The 7,500-nt window shown below is 37.3% G+C and overlaps 1 pseudogene; it reads left to right on the plus strand.

Moving 5' to 3' along the window:
- The window catches only part of LOC119582756, a 20,726-nt pseudogene that overhangs the window by 714 nt on the left and 12,512 nt on the right, over positions 1–7,500 (plus strand).

Consider the following 7,500-nt stretch of genomic DNA (forward strand, 5'->3'; position numbering starts at 1 on the left):
GCTGATTACGTAAGTATATTGGGGAATAAAAAACGTGTCGTTTTATATATATGATAGATGTCATTTTAAAATATTTCAAGATATGAAAATCATGTGTCATTTTTATTTGCCCTGTTACTCTCTTGAATTCACTCTCTATACCCTTCTCTTTCCTTTCCAGCGGAGAGTCTGGCGCCGGCAAGACTGAGAACACGAAGAAGGTGCTGTCCTACTTCGCCAACGTCGGCGCTTCTACTAAGAAGAAGGACGATAGCAAACCGGTAAAAAATATGACTGGTTTACAGTTGCATAAGCAGTAGGGCCTATGTTCGACACACATCTGCAACCACATACGTGCACGCACAAACACCCACCCACACACACATACACACCGATATATAAATATATGTATAAAGACACTCATTCACTCACTCACACTCATGTCTGCATACATTTGTACATACACATGTCCATATACATACACATATACCTGTACATATACATGTGTACACACACACACACACACACACACACACACACACACACACACACACACACACACACACACACACACACACACACACACACACACACACACACACACGTATTTATATACATACATACACACACACACACACACACACACACACACACACACACACACACACACACACATATATATATATATATATATATATATATATATATATATATATATATATATATACTCACAAACATTATATATAAATATATATGTGTGTGTTATGCTTTGTATGTGTGTGTGTGTCAGTGTTTGTGTTTGGGGGGAGGGGGGTGTATGTTTGCTAATGTATGTATGCGTGCGTGTGTGTGTGTGTGTGTGTGTGTGTGTGTGTGTGTGTGTGTGTGTGTGTGTGTGTGTGTGTGTGTGTGTGTGTGTGTGTGTGTGTGCGTCTCTGTATGCCTGTATATTCATATAAGCTAAGACAAATACGTTTGATATTTATCTACTTCCTTCTTTAAATTTCGTTTATTTTTTCTTTGTTATGTCTATTATTTAAATCAAGCAAGGTGCTTTATTGGCTTCCAGAACCTAGAGGACCAAATCGTGCAGACTAACCCTGTGCTTGAGGCCTTCGGTAATGCCAAGACCACTCGGAATGACAACTCATCTCGCTTCGTTAGTATTTTCCTTTCTGGTGACGAAATTTAAAATGTGCTAACTGTACACTTCACACCTCGATTTCTGTCTCGTACTTTCGTATTTCTTGTTTGTGTCGCAGGGCAAGTTCATCCGCATCCACTTCGCCCCCAACGGCAAGCTCTCCGGCGGTGACATCGAGGTGTACCTGCTGGAGAAGGCTCGCGTCATCTCGCAGCAGCCGCTCGAGCGATCCTACCACATCTTCTACCAGTTGATGTCTGACCAGGTTAAAGAAATGAAATGTAAGTAAAATTGGCTGAATGTAATCTCTATAGTCGGAAAAGAGAAAGAACTAAATGAAATATAAATTGAATACGCACATGAAAGCATAGAATTCAACCCTTTCCGCATGTCAGAACTTCGATTGTTTTGTGTTCGCTTCCAGCTCTGTGCTTCCTTACCGATGACATTTATGACTACCACTTCGTGTCCCAGGGCAAAGTCACCGTACCGTCCATCGATGACAAAGAAGAAATGGAATTCACTCACGTAGGGTTTAGATTTAAAGTTTAGGATGAGTGTTTAATGTAAAACCAGGAAAAAATACAAATATGAATGACGTATTCAAAATTCAAACACACCTTCTAATCAAGAAGTTAAGATGTCCTGTTTAAGGATATGGGTTATATTCCTACGTCCATGGTTTTAGCGTTGCCGTCCTTTATCCATTTTCAGAATGCCTTTGACATTCTCAATTTCTCCAATGAAGAGCGTGACAACTGCTATATGATCACCGCCGCTGTCATGCACATGGGCGAGATGAAGTTCAAGCAGAGAGGTCGCGAGGAACAGGCCGAATCTGACGGCGAAGAGGTAACCATCGTCATTATTATCAATACTGTTACTAATTCTAATATCTAATACGTAATACCGATGGACACCGCTCTCGCATTCATAACTAACATTCTACACATACTATAACAGTGTCCAACTGACTTCTTCCTCCCCTTTTCTCCTCATAATAAGTATCTGAACGCTTTTTTCGTCTCGAATCCAGGTGGGCGAGGTGGTGGGCAAACTGCTCGGCATCGACGGGAGCGAGTTATACAAGAACCTGTGCAAGCCCAAGATCAAAGTGGGCACCGAGTTCGTAACGCAGGGTAGGAATGTGAACCAAGTGAACTACTCCGTCGGCGCCTTGTCCAAAGCAATGTTCGACCGCTTGTTCAAGTGGCTGGTGAGGAAGTGCAATCAGACTTTGGAGACCGGCCAGAAGCGTGCTATGTTCATCGGTGTCTTAGATATTGCTGGCTTCGAAATTTTTGACGTAAGTGCATAGCAACTTCCCTTTCTTTCATTCGGATTCTGATTTCGTTCTTACAAAATGTTGCGTACTAGTTTTCTACTAAATATTTACTCAAATTCCCGCATTTTTAATGCACGGCAAAATTGTTCCAAAACAGTAATGTTCCTCCCTACTCCCTTTCCATAATAGTGATTTAACCCCACGTTTGCAGTTCAACGGCTTCGAGCAGATCTGCATCAACTTCTGCAACGAGAAGTTGCAACAGTTCTTCAACCACCACATGTTTGTGCTTGAGCAAGAGGAGTATAAGAGAGAGGCAATAGATTGGGTCTTTGTCGACTTTGGAATGGATCTCCAGGCCTGCATCGATCTCTTCGAGAAAGTGAGTGTACTATATTCATCGTATGTATATATGTATATATATATGTATATATATATATATATATATATATATATATATATATATATATTCATATATAAATAAATAAAAGAATAAATGTATAAATGAATAAATAAATAAATAAATCTATTTATCTATTTTATTTCATTTATTTTTTATTCATATTTTTGATACCCCACGTTATTTGGAAGACTCTTCCATGTATCTGTTTGGGAAACAAATTTTTGACATCTTTGTCGACTCGTTTAACTTTCAACTTTTTACCGTGTGATCTCGTCACTCTTGTGTTCAAAACTATAAAGCCATCTTTCTCTAACTTCACTCTAACTGTAGCATAGATAAACAGCAAATTCATGTCGCCTCTTTTCCTTCTTTTTAAGTCATTTATTTAAAGAGTGAAAATCTTCATGTACAAGGCTACCATATTAATAACAATAATTATTATCATTATTATTATTATTATTATTATTATTATTATTATTATTATTATTATTATTATTATTATTACCCCTATTACTTACTGTGTTCTTTTGTCTTTCATGTACGAAACGTATCATCCATTCGAAGAGTTTGCCTTTCAGTTCACTTAGGTGTTCTATTCTCCATAATTATCTTATATGACAACTGATAAAACGCCTTTTCTAAAGTCTAAGTATACACAAATCACCAAGTCGTCTCTTTCTCGTAATATTTCAGAAACTATCATAAAAACAGAGGTTTGCTACACATGACCTCTCTCTAAAACCAAATTGCTTATATGATATGATGTGTTCCAAGTACTTAAGTCCATTGTTTCCTAATTTCCTTTCTAGAAGCTTGAATATTATACTGGTTTATGGAATTAGTCTATAACTTAAAGGTTTTTCTTGTCGCCGCTCTTATATAAAGGTGTAATGTTTTTGGTACTTTTCCTTGTCTCACTGGATTCTGGGACATTAACAGTAAAGGAAAAACACAGCTGTTCGGAACATTCCACAAAAACAGTAAGAAATCTCATCTGTTCCCTCTGCTTTTGTCTTATCTAACACTTTTAGGTCTTTTATTTCACTCATATTGAATATGATGTTTTCGATATTCTAATTGGCGTTTGCCCGGGTTATTTCTGTTTCAAAGTATGGGTCCTGAACAAACACTGACTGAAATTTCTTTAAGGATATTATTTCCTCTTCCTTGGCAAACAACATATAATTGTCTTTGAATGTGAAAATTTGATCTCTAACTTTATTTTCACTATTTGTGTGGCTAAAGAAGAGCTTTGATTGATTTGTTCATTTATTGATCATACCACTTTCAGAGAGAGTATGTTATATTTTTCATACGTTGGTTGAGAGTTATGTCTTCTGAACCTTTTCCAAAAGAGCTGCTTATTTTCTTTCATTTATAATTGGACCACTCTTGGCCATTTCTTACTTTAGCTTTGAATTTTCATACAAATTTGTCTACTCCATTCTTATAAACTTCTCAAAATTATGAATGTTGTACGTCAACGTTCTCTTCGTTCAGGATTCTCTCAAAGTTTGTGCCATCAAAGAAATTTCTAATGTTTCAATAATTACTTCTCTTGTAAATGAACTTCCCTTTTCATTCCTTACCTTCGATGAGTTTTTTCTGTAGCGGACAGCATTTTCGTTTAAATACTACATGGACACATTTCTAGAGAAGGGTACTCTATATTATATTTATGCTTTGAGAATTTTAGCTCAAGCATAGACGGTCTGTCTCGCCCTATTATCTTGGTATGATCCATTACATTCCAGAAAAGGAAATGCTCATTTATGACTTCTGATAATTTAGCTTTCCACGAATCTGTCTTTGCTAAGGATTCGAAATTATCCCAGTCAATTTTGCTATAAAAATACCCTGTTGCAAGAATTTCTTTTGCATTGGTTTCCGAAAATAATAGCACTTCGTCTAAGTTCTTAAACGTTTTTTTTTTAGTTTTTGATAATTTTCTTATGACCACACCGATGTATGAGGTGGCATGTAGACTATGGTTATTTTTATGTTAACCCCGTTTTTTCTACCCCAGTTGCCTTTAGTTCCACACTGGGGTCTTGTTTAATCACAAAGCCCTTTATAGTAATTCCTTTCCTTGTTAATATTGCATTCCGCCCTACCACCCTTCCAAATCTCTGAGTCCTAATGTCACATCTTCTACGGAGAAGTCCAGTTTGGATTTAGTGATGCAAATTTCATCTGGTTTATTGATATCAATTATTGTATTTCTAGTAACTTCGAGGTTAAACATCTATATTTGCATAAACTATTTTTTTTTTATAATCTTTCGCTATTCATTGAGGTTTCTAGAATGATATTTGTCTATCTCTAAATTTTTGTCCCAATAGTAGATTTGTTTTGCCTTTTCACGCACTAAACGATTATTTTTTTCTGTTCTCTGCCATATTTGGCCATATTTTTTCTTACCACTTTTAAATGGTGCTTCCTTCTCTTTCCGAATAATCCCAGCCTGCTATGAGCTATGATATTCTGCTCTGAGAATTCGGGATTTATGATCTTGTGAATATTGACAATCACTTTCTTATTATGTTTGTGTCTTTCAGTTCTATATTTTATTAAACTTTCTTCGCGTTTCAGTACGACTGTCCTTGTTTACATCAGCCAAGTTAGCATTATTCCTTGCCCAAGGTGTGACTTACATTTATCTTCATTTTCTGCCTCTGCAATCTATCTTTATTACTTCCTTTGTGCTCTATTTCTGACTTTTTCTCCTTTTCTTTACTGTTACCTTTACTTTCGATACATCGGCATATGTAGCTGTCATCTATTTTGCCTCCTCCATTATTTGAGACTGGCTGCTTGACTAATTGCTTTCAATCTACTTAACATTTTTCTGTACTTTGATTAATTCTTCGACTTTCTTGCAGGGTTTTTGCTTCGACTTGACTAACGTTGCAGATCTTGGTTTCTACTTCTTCCACCTCTTTACTGAGTTCTTTGATTTTCATTTCAGATGCTTCAGTGTTCTTTTTCTAAAAAGTTGCGTTCCTGAGCAAATTACCCACTATTTCCTTCAAATGTACGTTTTCTTCACGTGCTTTCAAACATTCTCCGCCAACCTGTAAACCTTGGCTTCAAGAGCCTCAATTCTGCTTCTGCTCTCTTCATTTTTTCTGGTGTGATTAAAATTGTTGCCCATTAAACAAACTCAAACACAAAGCTGCACTCACGGCAGTTGTCTCATGAAGGATTCGCGGTCACTTCTCGCCTCCCTTACCTTCGCTCTCTCTCTCTCTCTCTCTCTCTCTCTCTCTCTCTCTCTCTCTCTCTCTCTCTCTCTCTCTCTCTCTCTCTCTCTCTCTCTCTCTCTCTCAAGTTTACACTTGTGATTGCACGTACCCACAGAAACTTGGCCTCCTCGCCATCCTCGAGGAAGAGTCCATGTTCCCGAAGGCCACCGACAAGACCTTTGAGGAGAAGCTGAAGGCCAACCATCTGGGCAAGTCCCCCTGCTTCATCAAACACAGAGCTACCAAGCCTGGCCAAGCTGACGCCCACTTTGCCATCGTCCACTACGCTGGCACTGTGCCATATAACATTACGGGCTGGCTGGAGAAGAACAAGGATCCCCTTAACGACACTGTTGTGGACCAGATCAAGAAGGCCTCGAATGCACTGATTGTGGAGCTCTTTGCTGATCACCCCGGCCAGTCCGGAGGCGAGGAGGCTGGAGGCAAACGAGGTAAGCGGGGGATTGTTTTGCTAAGCTGAAGTTATCGTATAGATGTGTGCGTGTGTTTATATATATATATACATATATATATATATATATATATATATATATATATATATGTGTGTGTGTGTGTGTGTGTGTGTGTGTGTGTGTGTGTGTGTGTGTGTGTGTATGTATGTATGTATGTATGTATGTATGTATGTATGTATGTATGTGTGTGTGTGTGTGTGTGTGTGTGTTGTGTGTGTGTGTGTTGTGTTTACTTATATATATATATATATATATATATATATATATATATATATAAGTATATATATGCATATATGTACACATATATACATATATATACATATATACACACATTCATATATATATATATATATATATATATATATATATATATATATATATATATACTTATTAATAATTATCATATTTCCAGGACGTGGAAAAGGCGGTAAATCGTCTAGCGGTTTCAAAACAGTCTCTTCAGGCTATAGGGTAACATATACAAACATTTATTTCATGAAAAGAATATGATGTATACAAAAACATCCATGTTCATAAATTCTTCTGTACTTTTTAACTCCTACATCAGATATTCATTTTCGATTATTAATCCTTATCACAATATCTCATTATATTGTTTAATATATTTAATGACAAAGAATCTCTCCGTGTGCAGGATCAGCTAAACAGCCTGATGACGACCCTGAATGCCACTTACCCGCACTTCATCCGCTGCATTGTGCCCAATGAAACCAAAACTCCTGGTATGCCATTTCATTTTCAAGTTTGATATAAAATGATTTTGCACATTGAAACACTTTAACAAGAATAAAAAAACGGTCTCCCCAAACAGGGGCTGTCGATCCTAGCCTTATCATGCATCAATTGACCTGCAACGGCGTGCTTGAAGGCATTCGGATTTGCCGCAAGGGCTTCCCCAATCGGATGGTCTACCCCGACTTCAGACACAGGTGAGAGACACTAAAACTCAG

The sequence above is a fragment of the Penaeus monodon genome, chromosome 16 (assembly GCF_015228065.2).
Source record: "Penaeus monodon isolate SGIC_2016 chromosome 16, NSTDA_Pmon_1, whole genome shotgun sequence".
In the NCBI taxonomy this organism is placed as follows: Eukaryota; Metazoa; Arthropoda; class Malacostraca; order Decapoda; family Penaeidae; genus Penaeus; species Penaeus monodon.